Below are 18,965 nucleotides of genomic sequence, written 5' to 3'. Positions count from 1 at the left end.
GCTCGTCCGACTCCCTCATTTCCTCTCATGTGGGAGAGGGCAGGCCGTCTAAGGAGAGCACCGCTCCGCTCGGCTCCGCTTAGCTCTGACCTACTTTTTGAAGTTTCACACCCTCAGCCACCACCACCACCGCTCTGCTCTGCTCCTCTTTGCACGCTGCCTACTCAAGGTTTCCTCCAGTGCTGCACGCTCACAGGGTGCTGAATGGGATTAACCCGCTACTCCTGGAGCCTGGCTCAGCAAAGCTGCGATTGGCAGTCTGTAGGCAAAGAGTGGGGGGAGGTTGATGGAGATAGAGAGGTTCATGTTTTGCTGTCTGATTGGCAGATGCATTTTAGTGCAAGTGTTACTCTACTTGGAGACTGGGTGTGCCAAAGCACATTCTTGACTACTACTGGGGGTCCTGGCAGTCCACACCTCCCCCCAACCCCCTGGGTGGATCAGACTCCCATCAGATCAGGAGGCCGATAGCGGAGCGAGAGGCAGCGTGCTGGTTGTTTTGCTTGGCCGCTGGTGAGTCCCTTATCAAGATAGGGCTCGGTGCTTGGCAAGCCCTATCCGTCTGCGCTCCCTTGTAGAAAGGATAGTCTGAGTGCGACTTGGCATCAGGGAGCGGCGCCGCAGAGGAAGGCCAGCGGTCTGAATGCGGGCTCTGAGGGACGGACGGGGTCAGAGGTCAGAGGTCAGATGAGCCACCGAGGGGGTGGGAGTCACTGTGCTGTTTGGTCTGGCCGTAGCCCCGGGAAACCAGATCAGTCTGTCCCCAGAGAGATCCAATCAATACCACCGAGCGGGTCGCCACTGTAGAATCTCTGTTGATAACTCAGACAGCTATAGCTGAGAGAAATGTCCTAGAAATTCATTATGACCATAAACATATTTTTTCTACCACTGGAAATTAAGTCCCCTTTGTCCTCTTTTTTTTACCCACTGCTTATTTTCCTATTTGAAAAAAAAATGGGTTAACTGGTTCATTGCATTTTATGTGATTGTCCTACGAAAAAGTAACCTGGTATAATCAGACCCAAAGTCCCGTTGGGAATAAAAAACGATCCATTGGGGTTTGCAGTGGTTGCATCCTAATGGATATTGATATCTTAGCCTTTTCCCAAACCACGTTTGGAGTAAGGAAACAGTGTCTTTACCCCTTGATGAATAAATGTGCACATTCTTCCTGCTCCGGCTTCAATTCTCCAACGCTTGCTAGCGTTGCTACTGCTGTTTGTATCTATCTCTAGCCCTGCTGTCATTGTTGTTACTACATTTGGAAACAAACGCTTCATTTCAACGACATCACGTTTAGCGATGTACAGCGGGTAAAATAAGTATTGAACACGTCACCATTTTTCTCAGTAAATATATTTCCAGAGGTGCTATTGACATGAAATTTTCACCAGATGTTGGTAACAACCCACGTAACCCATACATACAAAGAAAACAAATTAAATAAGTTCAGAAATTAATTTATGTATAATAATGTGAAATGACACAGGGAAAAAGTATTGAACACGCTTACTGATATTTATTCAATACTTTGTACAAAAGCCTTTATAGGTAATGACAGCTTCAATTGTGTGAAGTTTGCCAGTACCGTATGCTGAAAAGCAGCCCCACACCATGATGTTCCCACCTCCAAACTTCACGGTTGGGATGATGTGCAGTGCCATTTGTCCTCCAAACATGGTGTGCATTATGGCATCCAAAGAGTTCAAATTTGCTCTCATCTGACCAGACTATATTCTCCCAGTATTTCACAGGCTTGTCCATATGTCGTGCTGCAAACTTTAAACGAGCTTTAATGCTTTTTCTTCAGCAATGGAGTCTTATGTGGTGAGCGTGCATACAGGCCATGGCGGTTGAGTGCATTACTTATTGTTTTCTTTTAAACAACTGTACCTGCAAATTCCAGGTATTTCTGAAGCTCTCCACTGTGGTCCTTGGCTGTTGGACAACTCTTCTGATAATTCTTTTCACTCTTCTGTCAGAAATCTTGCGAGGAGCACCTGGTCGTGGCCAGTTTATGGTGAAATGATGTTCTTTCCACTTCCGGCTTATGGTCCAAACAGTGCTCACTGGACTATTCAGAAGTTTAGAAATGCGTCTGTAACCAATGCCATCAGTATGTTTTGCAAAAAGAAGGTTACAAAGGTCTTGAGAGAGCTCTTTGCTCTTGTGTGACACCTTGGTAATGAGACACCTTTTTATGCCATCAGTTGGGATATTAATTTGCAGTGACAAGGGGCCGGATTGCTTTCTAATTACTGATAGATTTCAGCAGTTTTCTTGGCTTTCCATGCCTTTTTGCACCTCCCTTTCTTCATGTGTTCAATACTTTTTCCCTGTGTTATTTCACATTAATACACATAACTTAATTTCTGAATTTATTTGTGTTGGTTTCTTTGTATGTATTGATTACTTGGGTTGTTACCAACATCTGGTGAAAATTTCATGTCAATAGCACCTTTGGAAATATTTTTACTGAGAAAAATGGTGACGTGTTCAATACTTATTTTACCCGCTGTATCTTTCAAGTGGACTATAATCTATAATCTCAGTGGAAACTGAGTTGAGAACAAAAGTGGGCAGAGCCAGGCTAATGGAGAAGTTGTCTGAAGTACTGTGTTGTCAGTTATATTGTGTGAGTCACTTTATTATGGCTTAAAAAGATGTCAAGCCCTGGTCCTCTACGTTAAGGGAACAACAATTAAAAAGAATACTTCCATTTAGAACTCTGTGAAATGTTGGAAAAAGGGACTGACTTGATATACTGCAGTCTTTAAACCCACTCAATGAAGGCTAATCTGTCAAAAAGGGAATAAATATGATTTATAAATATGAATTTATGTGTTTATTTAAAAATGTGATTTGTAATTTATTCATCTGTCATGTTGGTCAGTTGTTGTGATGTGTATCAGTTTTTGTTACTCACACATTGTGAATCATATTTCAGTCTTAAAAGGACACTTGACCATGAGTACAACAACGTACTCAAACATTCTTTGTACATGCGTACAATCTGTATGTCCTTAACATAATTATTTCTAGTTATATCAGCAACTGACACACATCAGTGCAGTTGCCATAACTTGGCATTTTATTCCCAGGATAGCTCTGTGTTGAATTGTTTACATTTTCGCTTCATTGACCTAAATCTGGTTGTCTATTTGTATTTTATTTGCTGTCATTAAAATAAATAAATTGAATTTATTTGTTGAATGTGACTGGCATGTATTTATTTATTTATATTCCTCTACTGATGTATTTATTTTCACTCAATGAATTGACGAGGCCACTCCTTTCTGTTTCCCTCGGTTTCCTTGAGCTAGTTTGGAAAGCCTTAGTTCAGTCTGTTGTGTATTTTTTCCCGTGATTTGTTTTCCTCACTGCAAGTTTCTGCAGAAATGCACAGATTCTCTTGACCTAGTTCTGTCACTCCTGCCATTCGTCCCCTCTGTCTGTCTGTTTGACATACTCACTCTCACGCACACACAGTCATAAAGACACCATCACACACTCTCTTTCTCTCTCTCTACAGCAATCCTCTAGTCATAACAGTTTTCTCTTTTTTTGCTGTGAAGTGGCTGGCAGGGCCATTGCCCTGCTGTAACCCATGCTGTTGATTCAACCAGTGTACCCAATGGAAATGAATGTATAAATGAGTGGTTCAAAACATTAATGAATAAAGTGAATTATGACCCCCTTAGCCTTGTAGAGCAGGTCTGGAGACTGTTCGTCCTGCGGTGTTGTATGCTATGGTCAGTGTCCCTTGGGAAAGGAATAGAGTGAACGATTAAAAATGTTGCCAATTGCACAAACACTTTACTAGTCTATTTTACAGAGGTGTAAACTCGTCACCTTTCGGCGAAATTCGCCGTTTTTGTGTGATTCGTGTAGATCTGCAATAAAAAATATTTTTAGGGGGGGGGGGTCCTCAAGTAATATGCGAAACGCAAGCTGTCATGAATATTTTTTTCAAGCTTGTTCGTTTGGCCAACCCCATGTCACCGTGACACGCACGCTTTTTATTTTGGGTCTGTTCGAAATGGATGGTAGCTGCCTCGATGCCGTAATAGACAGGTGTATTACAAGGTGTCTTTCGGGTGAAAGCGTTGGTTTCGAGCGGCCTTTTTAAGATGGCATTTACGGTAACGTGTGACGTTGGTACGCTGCAAGGGGATAGCACAGTGTCTTTTTCTCGGTAACTTTTGAAAAATCTAAGCGTGAAAACGCCGAAAAATGTACATTTACTTATAAGACATGGCCATCAGCCGAGTTTGGTCAGGAGTTTAGCTGCTAAAGTTATCTTCTGTCCTGTCGTTTGAAGCAAACCTTTTAGCTCTGGCATTGGTCTCATATTATGTATTTATCTATCTATCACTTCACTGGATTGGAAGTCCATTTTCCGGGCTATCGCACGCCCCTTTCATTGAGGCAGAGGTTAGGTTTGCCTCCCCTATGTGCTTTTTCACTGTGGTTTTATGACAGATCAGCAAGACTAAATAGCTTCTTCACATACGTGAAATACATTACATTACATTACCTATTATATGGATACAAACGACATATAATAAAAGTGTCTACAAATATTTCAGTCATGACAAATAATGAGAAAGCAAAAGTCATGCGCTTAACCCAGTGTGTGAGGGATTGCACAATCTGAGATGAGGCGCAGCTTGTCGCTGCCTCACCTCGTGAGTCGCCTCTCTGTTTGAACAGGACATGGTCAAATTCAGCGATTTTGATTATAAAAATGATCGGAATCATACAAAAAATGTATTTAAAGCAAAGATCAGTAGATACATATTAATATTTTTTGTATCATTATTTTTTTTTTTTTACTTTTCATGATGACTTTTTCTTTTCATGAGGCTCTGCCTCCCCTGACCGCACGTCCCTATGTGTATGTAATCTGGTTGGGTTGGCCTGTGCCCGTGCAACATTCAACACAGGAATGTTTATGATGAAACTGTTACCAGAGCACAAAATTGTTTACAACAGCACAAAGTTTTTATAGATCTAGCCTCATAATTTTGTTGTCAAAGTGCACCAGATTGATACATTGAACTTTAAAATGTGCAAAATGTTCTTATATATAAAATATATTCCCCTGGGGAGCATGCCCTGGACCCTCCTAGGGGGTTCGCATCGTTGTCACCTTTTTCATCCCTGATGAGTTTGCACCCCTGATTTTATGTACACCTACTTCAGAGGTCTTCAGAGCCACACAAGTCACTTTCTCCCTAATTTAACAACCCTTTTCCTCCGGAAGCTCCACTCCTGTCCTGCGCTCCCGAGGTAATCACTGGCAGCATCACCACAGGGGTTTCAAAGACACCCCTCTGCCTTCTCTGACACAAATGAGCACAGACAAGAGGCTTTCTCACCCTCTCAAGAATGGCTTTATATGATGCTTCTGTTGTGTGTCAAAATGACCTTATGGCCAGAGAACACTACTTGAAGTTGTTTGTAGATGACTTAGTTTCATGAATATGCATATGAATACGGATATGACCTGCATTCATTCTGTATTTAATTGCTTTAGCAGTCAGCCTTTGGTGATGGGCCATGGTCATTTCATGCGTTCTGTCAAGGTTGTTGTTCTGAGAATCAGAAACCTTTCACCTCCTCAAGGTGACGTCAGAACCCGATTTTGTTGGATTATTATTCAGAAGTTTATTTGGAATATTATTTGGAGAATACCACAAGTGCACCATATACTTGGTCACATATAAAAAGTAACCTTTATCCAAAATGACTTACAGTACAGGCATACCTCTCTATCATGTTTTTGTATTCCCTGGGTATTGATCCCATGACTGTTGTTAGCTTCTTGCTCTACTAGTTGAGCTACTGGAATAAGTAAACATACATAACTTCCAATGTTAATGCAACAGGGTTTCTAACTAATTTTTGAAAAGTGATTACAGCATTAGAGAGGGAGGGCTGGGGAATGCACCCGAGGCCACCATGGCACATTTGTAATGCCCTCTAAAATGTAATACTGTAGTTAAAGAAGCTAAATATTGCGACTTCATGATTTCAAATGACTGATTTGACTTTGATTTCTAGTTGGACCTGGACATTATGTGGAAGGAAGTAATCCTCTTTCATTGTGTCACTGTCTTGAATAGCGCTTGTATAACGAGGCTCATTGTGTGCTCTCATTTCATAACTTAAAGGCTATTAATTTAGACATCTTTCCCACAAATTGGCAGTACCTTTGTACCAAAGTAAGTATAATTGTAATCATAGTCGTTTAACTTCAGGTTTATATATTAGTTGTTTTAAAAGTACTGTAAGATTGCAGTTGCTTGATATGAAACAAAACATGAGCAATTCAATTCTCTTGTGTGTGACAACATTTCAGAGCACTGACAACATAACCCATTTTTAACAAATATATAGTTCTGTTTTCCCACTTTCCCCATTCTGAAATCATCTGATCAAATGACTAAAGAACTCTGTGAGTGATCTTTGTTTAATAAAGAGCAGCGTAGAGAACAACAACACACGTGGGCTTCAGCATAATTCCTCTGTGAAGAGCGTCTTTGTTGAGGGGGGTTATGAGAATTTAGGTCAGACTTGAAGAGCAATCTGTGTTTTGATTTCATGGCTCCTCATCTTGCATGTGAATGTGATCAGCCACATCCATCTCTTTTTCTCTGTCTGCCCCTTCACCTCTCCATTACCAATCACCGCGGACACAGAGCCGACGTCATTTGGTCGAGCTACCTCCAAACAGCGCCCAAGGTTTAATTTAATCACCGTGAGCACGTCACACATGACATTTCCAAGGCTGGACTGCTGACGTGCCAGCTCAGAGATGGATGTAATTCACCTCCCCCCTTCACCTGCACCCCCCACCCCCCCCTGACTGGCCCACAACCCCCATGTGGACTTTGATAAAGGCACTTTTGGATCTCTCTTTGTCCAAGGACAGGTGGTTCTCCCAGGGAGAGGTGGCTACTTGCGGACAGCTGTGAGAGAGGTGTACAGGTGTCACAGACGTTGACCCAGATAATTGTGAAACTCTGTGGCCTATTTCTCTCCTTATCTCCCCACCCCCCCTTTCAAGATTGCACTTTTGAGTTCCCGGCCATGAACACTCTAATGCGTCATGTTTTCATGTTTGTTCCATAAAGGTAGCTGGCATGTGTCACTGCATCATCAGCATAATAACATCTAAGGAGATACAGCCTATTTCTATCTTCTTTTTAAAATAACATAATGCCATAATCTCATAAAAGACTTTCTATCTCAGAGCACGATGTGAGTAAAATGCCATTTCAATCTTTAAATACAACAGGTTGAAGTGATTGGCAGGTAGCGTCTACATATCTGGTTATTTTGAACCGGCTACCAAGGCCATGTTTTAAACTTCCATTCCATTTCCATCCTGGAGAATGAGAGTCTTAGTGATAAGGGTGTATGGAGGGGTCAGTGGAAATATTTTAGTATGAATAAGACAGAGTTTCCACCAAAGGCTTGCTTCTGTGCTTGTAATGTTTGGATCATGCTGTGGTAGTGAGATTCGTGAAGAAAAAAAACCCTGGTGAAAAATTGTATGTGAAAATGTTTTTAAATGAGCTTTGACTTTATCCCTCCCTGACATTGTTAATCATGATGCACACAAAGTATGACCAGCACCTTATTAGTCATATCCCAGGCTCTTCACTGTACCTTCATATTACCCCAGGTGAAATGCCACCTCCAGTGGACTGGATTAGCTGATTCCTATAAGGTCTGACAGCTATACATTAAAATGATGTAATGAGAGCTTCAAGTCGAGCGCATGGTGAAATAGCAGACAATAATGGATTACATTAGTCAGCCCAGTTGGAAGCAGTTATCACTTTGGCTCATGGAGTTCTGAGCAGTATATGAATCCTTTTTGAAAATTCTGACCCAATGCCTCAGCTGAGTGCGAATGACTGGAAAGATGAGCCGCTGAAGTCACTGGTCTAAAAGTGCTGAAGTGTCGTCATGCCTTGTGAATTCCAGAGATCCCATGTGACTGAATACAGTTAGATGACTGTAGGCCAAAGCCACACGTGACATCAGAATTATTTCCAAAGAGATTTGCTTTGATTTAGTAGTGAGTTGAAGTAGCATGTATACCAATAATCTAATCCTTAATGAATCTGTGGCTGTATCTGGCTGTTAACTTGAGTTTCCCCTGGTACACAAGCAGCAGTGCAACAGGGTTGTGGGAGTACCTTTGAGTGCCCTGCACACTTTTGTTCAGCTTGACTGCACCCTGAGTCCATAAGATGCATAATGACATGATCCAGATGATCACTATCGGACATGTATCAGCGTCAGACGCCAGCAGTATATCCCTCTCCTCCCCGGGGTTATTTGAGGCCAAACAATTAGACCCAGAGAAAAACACATTACAACGCGGCCTTGTGAAAGTCAATTATGCATGTCAAATGCACTGCAGTTGAGAGATCTCTTTGGAAAATGGCCAGATGGAAACAAAATGAGGCATTGTGGGCCTTCCCATTGATGTGGCAGTGTAATTTAATTAAAATCACTCGGCTGCAATGGCTTCACATATAAAATATTGGTGCGAAAGCATCCTCTCCCCTTGTTACTACTGCTGCCTGTGGAAGTGCAGAAAGAGTGAGAGGCAGACATTCTTCTGTGCATTTAGCCGGACTCCCTCTGGTAACTATGGAGGAGGAAGTGCATACTTTTCTATGGGTGGAGGAGGTCTCGTAATTAAGGTTGAGGCAGCAATCAATTTTACGACCTCAGACCGTCGGGACAACTCTCTGAACTACTTATAAAGTCCTGAACTGTCTTCAGCTCTTTTTTTTCTTCCTTTTTTTTAGTTCCTTCAGGGGTAATACAGCCATGATTATCCCCTTCAGAGTACAGCAAGAGTACAGCCTTTGTGCTTCTCCCCTGTGCCTTCCTGTCCACCCCCTGCTGAGTTGCTGTCTTACTGTTTGAATGAGGGGTGATTATAGATGATCAAAACTGAGCCGTTAGAACACACACACACACATACACATACACACATACACGCACACGCACACGCACACGCACACGCACACGTACACGTACACGTACACGTTGTGGCATCACGGTGGGCCAGCTAGCAGAGGGGTGTGGTGTCCGTGTGGAGGTCTGGCTGCCACACCACAAGATGGCTGCCAGTGGCACTACATCTCCCAGAATGCAGCAGCACCCAACCAGGTGTAGGTGCTTAAGGCACCTGATGGACGAAGCATTTAAGACAGGTGGTGCCTATTGTGAGAGAGCGAGCCACGAGAGCAGGAAGAGCCAGAAGGGAGAACAGAGAGCACTTGACGTGCGGGTGAAGCCGTTGTGGAAACGCTTGCTGAAGCGCTTGCTAAGCCGCATCCGGAAGGGGGAAGGCTAGCCCCAAGCCGGGAAGGACCTGGACGGAGGAACTTTAAGCTGCAACTACAGTGGGTGGGATGTAAGTGAGGAGCAACTTTATGAAGCCTATGTTTTTGCCTTTGAAGACCTTTTATGTTTGCTTCCTGAAAGACTTTGTGTTTGTGAATAAACCTGATCCTCGTTTGAAAGCACTTTTGCCTGCTCTGTCCTGTTAATTACGCACTGCCCTACACCCAGCTCAGTGGTAAAGCCTCTCATGATACCACAACGTACACATACACATAGACATAGACACACACACACACACACACACACATACACATACACACACCCTCTAATTTCACTCTGGTCATTGTGGAATAGGAATTGAGGGCTGTTATCGAGCATGGGAGGAAGAGTGAGGTTTTGACGAGGCACTTCCAGGGCCTTACCGGGCTGTTCTGCCTGCTCCCATCTCGGCAGGAAGACGAACAGCTCTGATTCACAGTAGCACTGACGCCACTCGCCACCTGACCAGGAAACGAGCCCTTAGCTGAGGCTGGTGGAAGTGTGTGAAGGTTAGAGTGGATTTCAATTTGAGCAATCAATCACTTTTACAGCAGCCACAGGATGCTGGTATTTGTCCCTACACTTTGTCTTGTACATATTCCAACGGAAAATGTTGAATACTCATTTGTGCTCACTGTATTTTATGGGTTTCAGCTGACTGAACAATAAGAGCTAACAGTTGACAGCTAACGATCATAATATGTTGTAGACTATGGCTGCCAGAAACAGCACGTACACAGCAGGTTGAGTTTCTTATCAAGGAGAATGTCTTCAATCCTTCTTACACAGAGCCACAACTATTTCCCCCCAACACACACGCGCACACACACACACACACACACACACACACACAAATACACATATCGTCTCTGTGTTTACAAGCATGACTTGCACACACATAACAGCACTATAATACACAGAAATGTGTTAGTAGGTTAGTAGTAGTAATCTAGATGTGAAAGGTTCTCTTTCTCTAACTATGTAATTTTTCATTTCATTCAGTTTTGGGATTTAGACACACATGTCGATTGTTGTCATTTTAGTTTTCCGTACTTTCCACAGTTTTGTTTTCCACATTGTGCCTGGAGTAATTGGAGATCCGTAAAAGGGAGATTAGAAACAGCCAGACTACATCTTGATGAATATCCGCTGACTGTGAGGCAGACATCCTTAAAGGCCGAGGGGGAGAGACAGAGAGCGAGAGAAAGCAACTCATACCTAAGACTTAATCGCAGGATAAAGCAGCTGTCAAAATATGAGAGGAAGAATGCTTATTCAATCATTGCTCATAAATACCCACCTCTCAAAGAGAGCATTTGTGTGCAGGGAGTAGACTTGCAGTCAGACGCTCAGATCCAGGCTTTGTTGTATTTAATACCTTATCCATTTGGGTCTAGGCATTCCTCAGGTTTCTGTCTTGATGTCTATCAGTTCATACAAGCTTGTTAATGTGGAACAGCTTAATAAGACTTGAATTTTTTTCAAACAATGCAAACACATTTGGGGCAATGAAATGGTGTGAAAGATTTTCTGCCAAAACTTGGGACAGACTTCCAGTCAGTGACTGCATCAGCATCCTATCACTAAAAGTCATCTAAAATTCAGTTTGAGTAATTTAGACGACATCCTAAAACAATTCTGCTGAAAAACACCACTGCTGAAAAATGACAAAATAAAGGTTTGAATAATAAAGAGTTAAAGTGGTGCCGCGGATCTGTGCGAAACGTCTGCGTCACCGTTTATTCCATCGTTCATCCTCACCCCTATGAATTGAAAAGCAGCTATAACATATAATATTTAGGTCAGTATCACTGTCTGGTCTGGTCATTGACCTGTCGCTGTTCTCAAAATATCTTGTGGACCAAAATATGTCATAGAGACAGAAGACTCTTGAGACAGCTTCATGGTATATGAGCCAGCCCAAAGAATAGAGCTCCCTGTAGCTATAGACGGGGCAGGAGAGATCTGGGCCGTGTGATATCCGTCTCCCCACTGTGTCAGTCCGGTTAATCTGCCCTCACATGAGGAAATGAGGTGAGGAGGAGAACTGGCATCTTGGTCACCCATGATAAAGGAAAACTACGGATGATTGAAACGGTATGATATGGTGTTGTTTGATGGTCCCACCTTCAGGTATCAAAAGTAAAATGGTGTCAGCACAATCCCTGAATTCAAAGATGATGAGGAGTTAGAGACGTTACATAAGCGTTATGGAGTTAAAAATTACCTGTTCAAAGTGGCTCGGGTAACGCCGCTGCTCAAGAAGCCGTCTCTCGATCCCACTCAGGTGGAAAACTATCGACCGGTCTCACTTCTCACGCTCCTATCTAAAACCATTGAGAGGGCAGCTTCCAAACAGGTCACCGAGTTCCTGTCAAAGAACAATCTCCTCGATCCGAACCAGTCTGGATTCAAAAGCGGTCACTCCACCGAAACAGCCCTGTTGTCTGTAATGGAGGCCTTAAAAACAGCTAGAGCAGCAGCTCAATCCTCGGCTCTCGTCCTGCTTGACTTATCAGCTGCGTTTGATACAGTCAACCACCGCATCCTTCTGTCCATACTGTCAAGTATGGGCATTTCTGGCAATGCGCACTCCTGGTTTGAATCCTACCTCACTGGGCGCTCGTTCAACGTGTCATGGCAAGGTCAGCTGTCTGTACCTCACCGCCTCACCACTGGGGTGCCCCAAGGCTCGGTGATGGGACCACTTCTCTTTGCCATTTACACCACCTCGTTGGGCCCTATCATCCGCTCGCATGGTTTTTCCTACCACTGTTATGCCGATGATACTCAACTGTTTCTGTCTTTCCCTCCTGAGGACACCACGGTCTCGGCGCGGATTTCGGACTGTCTTGCTGATATATCCACATGGATGAAAAATCACCACCTTCAGCTGAACCTGGCCAAAACGGAACTGATGGTCTTCCCAGCCAAACAGGTCATCCACCACAACTGACCTTCACGGCCCACATCGCCTCTGTCTCCAGGTTGTGCCGCTTTGCGCTATACAACATCCGCAAAATCAGGCCGTACCTAACCCAGTATGCCACCCAGCTGCTGGTGCAAACCTTGGTGAGCTCCCGCCTTGACTACTGCAACGCCCTCCTAACGGGCCTGCCGGCTTGCGTGGTGAAACCACTACAGATGATCCAGAACGCGGCGGCGCGTCTGGTGTTCAACCAACCGAAAAGGGCACACGTCACCCCGCTACTCATCGAGCTCCACTGGCTGCCAGTAGCTGCTCGCATTAAGTTCAAGTCACTTATGCTTGCCTACAGAGTGCTTACTGGTTCTGCTCCCACCTACCTAAATGCTCTTGTAAGGGCAAATGTTACACCCAGGACGCTGCGCTCGTCTAGTGAGCGTCGTTTGGCACTGCCGTCCGTGCAAGCACGGCAATCCAGACTATTTTCATTTGTAGTTCCACGTTGGTGGAACGAACTGCCTAGTACTACCAGAGCAGGGGCGTCCCTCTCTACCTTCAAGAAGCTTTTGAAGACCCAACTCTTCAGAGAGCACCTCCCCTCCTAACTGGCACCTGACTAGCGCTTAACTTGCACTTCAGCAGTTACATTCCTGCACTTCTTTTTCCTCTTTTCTAGGTTGTTGTTTTTCTAATTCTCATGTAAAGTAGTATTTATTGTTACACCATGCTTTTTTATTGCTCTTAGCTTGACTGTTCTCTCCCTTGTACGTCGCTTTGGACAAAAGCGTCTGCTAAATGACTAAATGTAAATGTAAATGTAAATGTCTCGGTCATGCAGTATTCAGAGTGTGGGAAGTTTAAATCTGGAGATTTAACTCATATCTTTATCACGGCGGATGTTTACCGCAACTGCCCAATCTTTCATTTCACCACTTTGACTACGGTCACAGCTGTAGCCTCATAACACTATCAATGTTTTATACTATCAGGGCAGAAGCATTTTATTTGTGTGTCTGCTCGATTTTCCACCAGGCGGGCTTAGGTTTTATGCTACAAAACAACACATACTGAAAAGTACTGTTAAGTGGGATACACGTTTGCTTTACAATGACAGTGTACATGTGTGCAGAAGCATGTTTAGTACTTTTGCTTATTCAGAACCTCAGTGCAAAAGAGCAATGGCCATTGAGTGTGACGCCCTGTGATTTGCGTAATCAGGATTACGTCAGAATCTGAAATCTCCCTCTCCTACCCGCTAACCCCGATGCCGTTATGCCACGTCGCGGCTCCAGACAACCCTGCGCTGCTCTCCGGCACCGCTGGCACCACTTCCCACCCATTCCGTGCCACCTCGAGGGGTCATCTCCGCACTGGCTGTTATTTACACAGTAACCAGCCACAGGAACTGCAGCATAGCACAAAGCCAGTGTTCCCAGTCTCTGTCCTCGTGGGGGAGCGCATATGTTTTTATTGTTTCAGATTCTGTAATTAATTATAAACAGCTCCAGCATGTGGAAGATCTCTCTCACTTCGCTGTGGGCATGCGTTCAGCCGTGCCACCTCTCTTAATCCCCTCAGCACTCACGTTGCAAGCCATTAGCCGGGACCTCCAGTCCACATGGCACTTTTGAATAAGTGAATGACCGGTGAGTGACTATTGATGATTTGCAGAAGTGGTGCAAGGGAGGTGTGTGCGTGTGGTATGTTTTGACCTGGTGTGCTAATTCATCTTTTACATTTACATGTGCTTTGGAATGGAAATGTACTGCCTTTGAACAAAAACAAGGACAGTACATTTGTGTCAAGTACCCGATGAATCCATGTGGGGCAAACATGAATGTAATTTGCTTGTTTTGATAGCTCTCTCTCTCAGCAGGCTGGTGACAGAGCGCTCATTTGGGGTAACCTTAGGCTACTTATTTGAGGTTCTCAATACCCTATTCAAAGATTATGAAATGGGTGAGAAAAGCTAACCTTGTATGTCTCCTTACCTACCTTTGTGTTTGGTGACGTCCTGTCAACCCCAAATTACAGGTCCACACACCTCTACAAAGACAGGGATCGATAGACCTAGATGGAACCCCTGCCTACACAGACAAAGAAACATCTATAGACCGTTATGAAACTGGGCTGACATTTGTGGCTTGAGGCTCCTCTCAAAAGGCTTTGAGGTGTCCATCAGTCAAACCGGGTGTCTGAATGTCTCATTTTCACCATTATGCCCCACTGCTCTGCTTTTGACATTTCAATTTTTATTGAAAGAGATCCTCAGCAATAGCAGGCCTGGCCAATGAGCTTCTGGAGGCTGCCTTGGGCTTTCATGACGTGTGTCAGTCAGTCACCACTAATCCTACTCTCACATGCATGGAGCTTTTTAGATTTTATTAGTTTTCACTGGTGGTTTCTGATATTGCCATCACATTGCAGATGTACATGTTCACTAAAGTAGTACTTCCTCAGTTGCAGCTTATGAATAGTATATTAGCAAACAAGCAAAAAAACAGTTTTTTTCCCTATCATGAGTTGCAGTGCAGAAGTGAAACACACTGTGTGTCTTCAGTTTCACTACTTGAACACACCAGCTGCAGCAGAGGAAAAAAACAGAGCAGCTGGTGTTGTTCAGTCGTGAATGTGGAGTGAAACCGAGATGCTCTGACCTGTCCCACAAATCTAATTCTGCTTGAACAGGGAGTGAGCCTACTCTGTTGATTTGATTGCTTTGTTTCGGACCCAAATGAAAGGCAATGATGACACTACACTTCAAAAATTCATTTTTCTAAAACAAGAAAAAAAAAGTAATAAAATGGGGGATATATTACTTAAAATAAGCAAAATAATCTTCCAAAAGAACAGGAAAATTTGACTTACCAAGATAAAAAAAAAAAAGAGAACCCAAATATATCTTAAATCTAGTGTGGACAGACTAAAAACAAGTACATTTGTCTTGATTCTGACTTTGACAAAGTAGTTTTGTACTCATTATGTGATCAAACTAGTTCCAAGAGTTAACTTGCTCAGAACGAGTAATAAAATCTCAGTAACAAGTTATAATTATTAAGATAATTAAGGACTGAAATTGAAATACTCTAACATAAAAAATGCCTGATAAGGAGACATATCTTGTCAGGCAAAAAACAAGCATATATTGCCTTGATTTAAGATATTTCGTCTTACTAAGATTTACATTTTTGCATTGTGTGGTTTTTGGTTTCTGTTTGTCGCCTAAAACTGTCCCAGAATGCAATGGTTGGATCCAAAGACAGATGGGCAGCAAAAAATACTTTCCCCACTCACTTTTCAATGCAGATACTGGTGCAGAAATTATTCTATAGCCTACTTTATATTTACACATACCTCCTATTATTCAGTAATTGACTTGACTGAATGATTATAAAGTTGGAATAACGTAAGCCCAATAATGTACATTAATTAGTACAAGAACATTATTCACTTAAAACGACTACAAAAGTGTAGTTAGTGACATCTGAATCGTTAGCTAAATGGCTAAAACGCTCCAGACAGGAAGTAACCCAGTGTAATTAACAGTGAACTAAGCACTGCTGTTTTTAGGGCTCCCAGAACTCTGTCATTGATCGACTTTGAGTCTGTGAGTTCCAGTCGCTTTGCTGAGTGATGAACACTGATAATTGCTATGTGCTTGTGGGTGGGAACACTCTCATCTCCTTGTGTGTGGGGGGGTTGGTGTCTGCAAATGCGAACCTCATGTGACATGTCAAGGGTTTTGTCAATTAATTCATGTGCAGAGATTTTAGAAGTTGGGCTGATTTCTCGTCCCACTGCAATTAAAAATGATTCATCAGTTTTTTGTGCTGTTCGAAGTGTAGGGTCAAATTGAAAAACATTAATACTGCATGCAGTGAAAGCAGGAATTATTTGATTGTTCCAAACTACCTACTCTTTGCTTAAAGTGTTCTTTTATTCCAATCACAGACTCACAGACTCACACACACACACACTTTCTCTCTCTCTCTCTCTCTCTCTCTCTCTCTCTCTTTCTCTCTCTCTCACACACAAACACACACTCACACACATACTTCAAAGGAAAAGTAGCTACCAGGCACACAATGCATCCTCTGTTGTTGCCATGAAGCCAGGGCAGCATAGCCATGCGCACTCTCATTCCATGGCCGTATCTGCAACAGCACTTCATGCCTCCTTTCTGTCCGCCCGACTTTGGCACAACAGGCCTGGGGTCAGTGCTGAGTTAGAGCGGGTTACATACTGAGTTATTAGACTCACTGCTCACTGCACTTAGCTGCACTCTGCCAAAGCAACCTGAGTGCTTTTCAGTTGACCTGGAGGTGTTGATTGCTGACAGGTATCCTCTTGTGAAGCCACCTGGACACCGAGGCTGAGTCCCACATCACCTTACACTGAAGCTGGCTCATGGCTCATTATGTGAGAGATCCTTAGCCGGTTATGCCTATCTGCAGGCCCACTGGAGGAAGGAAGGCAGGAAGTCAGTGTAAGGGCCGAAAAGGCCTATACTAAGATTTACCACTAGGGAATAGTGAAGTAGCCGACTACGCCAGCCCAGAAGGGCAGTTATTAAACTGAATTAAGTTTAGCACAGGTTCGTTCAAGCTTGTGGCTGGTTAAAACACACACACAATAGGCAAGAGTATCATACATTGCAATTTAATGTCACAATAATAAAAACAGATACAGAAATACCAACCAGGGACAGTGGGCAGTCCACTAATCCCCAATAAATAGGTACAGGCAATAAATAGTATAAATAACAGGTGTTCTAAATAGCAGCTAAAACACAATGTCTGGCAACCATTGGTGAACTGCCAATGTGACTAACGAGGATCGGTCACAAAACTGGCAACCACACAAGCTACTCACGGAAACCGGCAGCGTCAATGACGCCCGAATATCAATAGCTAGGCCGGTTCCGATGCTCAGTTACACATACCAAGTACCTCCGGAGGTCGAAGCCTGAAACAGGCGAGGAAGCACAGGAACCTTGCGTGCCTGATAGAGAAACTCTCCAGGCGGAATACAAGCCTGTAGCAGAGCTGGCTTGGGAGGCGCAATCGCCACGGAGGAAAACTCCTTTAAACCAACATCTGTAGCCACTAAATTGCAACCAGGCCGCTCGTGGATTCCGGTGCTCCCTTCACAAAACCCCTCTCCATGGATAAATTCCCGTATGCAATAAATACTGCGTTCAATCACGTCCGAGGTTCACGGATTGGTGGACGGAGGGATAGGACAGCAATCAGTGGACAGCAGACCGAGAGAGAAAGAAAACAAGGCAATGGGGCAGTCCTACTACACGTCACATCAAACACCTGTGAACTAGGGTAACACTACAGCTCATTGGTTACATTTGTACACACAATCACAGCACTCTTATATTATGCCACTACAACTGTTTACATCCACAACACTCGTGATTACTGCACACTCTTAAGTTTACAAAGGCTACCCATTACACTGCAGTAATGCATATAATATGCCCTTCTGGTGTTGTGCTGCCGCCTGGTAGTTTACTGTGTGGGCTGTTTTAGTGGACGTGTTTTGACAGTCAGTGGGACACCGCCGATCGATATCGAGCACAACCTCCAAAGCCCCAGCAGACCCATCCTGTTTAAAACGGGAAAATCGATGCTCTCCATATCTCTCACTCCCTCTCCCTCTCTCCCTCCCCCCTGCGTCTCCCTCTGTATTAAAGTGTGATCCACATGGCAGGCCTGCAGAGAGCTGAACTCCTTAACTCTGTTTATGCTTGGCTTGCTGCTAGTCAGCCCGCTGGTTCCAGTCAGCTCTTTCCTCTCTGCTTTATGACCGAGACAACTGCTTTGAGGTCAGCTGTTTGGTCCTTAATTGGTCAGGACAGTGTGGTTATTATGAGATAAGCTTAACCTTTTGATCCATTTTTTGGGGGGGTGTAGACTAGCTGTCTACATAGTCAATAGACTAGCTGTCCTTAATTGAAGACAGCTGAGAGACTGCATAACACATTAGAGGGGCACCCTTATCTACCGTCTGCAAAGGTTAGCAGCCAAAGCTGGAGCTGGTGAGTGTTCACTGATCTCTAATATTTATGCGTTCGTTTATGGACGAGTTTATTAATCTTCCTGACAGATTGAGTCTGACTGAGAGCAGCTTGAGAAGTGCAGCTGCAGTTAAACCCCCTCTTCCACCACCCCTTCTCCACCCTAAGCAACACTCTCTCTCTCTCTGTCTCTCTCTCTCTCTCTCTCTCACACACACACACACACACACACACACACACACACACACACACCCACACCCACACCCACACCCAACACACACACATAAACAGCAGACAGATTGAGCCAACAGGATTAGTCTGCAGCAGGTGCTGCTGATCCTTCTGCCACTCCCTTAGGGAGAGAGAACAACTGGTACAAGCTCGACCAGATTGAAATGATCCAAATATTTTCATTTCAGGCGATGACACAGGGGAAAATGGAATGAAGGGTTGTTGCGCAAGACAACTACACACAGCGCTGTCCATTTTATTTAGAAACGTAGGATATTAAATGTGTGCTAACTATATGAACAGTAGGAAACACTGTGCATTTCAGATGGACGATATCTAGGTCACTCAGTGTATCCATTA

This window comes from Clupea harengus, chromosome 10 (genome assembly GCF_900700415.2).
Source record: "Clupea harengus chromosome 10, Ch_v2.0.2, whole genome shotgun sequence".
Classification (NCBI taxonomy): Eukaryota; Metazoa; Chordata; class Actinopteri; order Clupeiformes; family Clupeidae; genus Clupea; species Clupea harengus.
The sequence above is the reverse complement of the archived record's forward strand: the minus strand, read 5'-3'. Positions refer to the sequence as shown.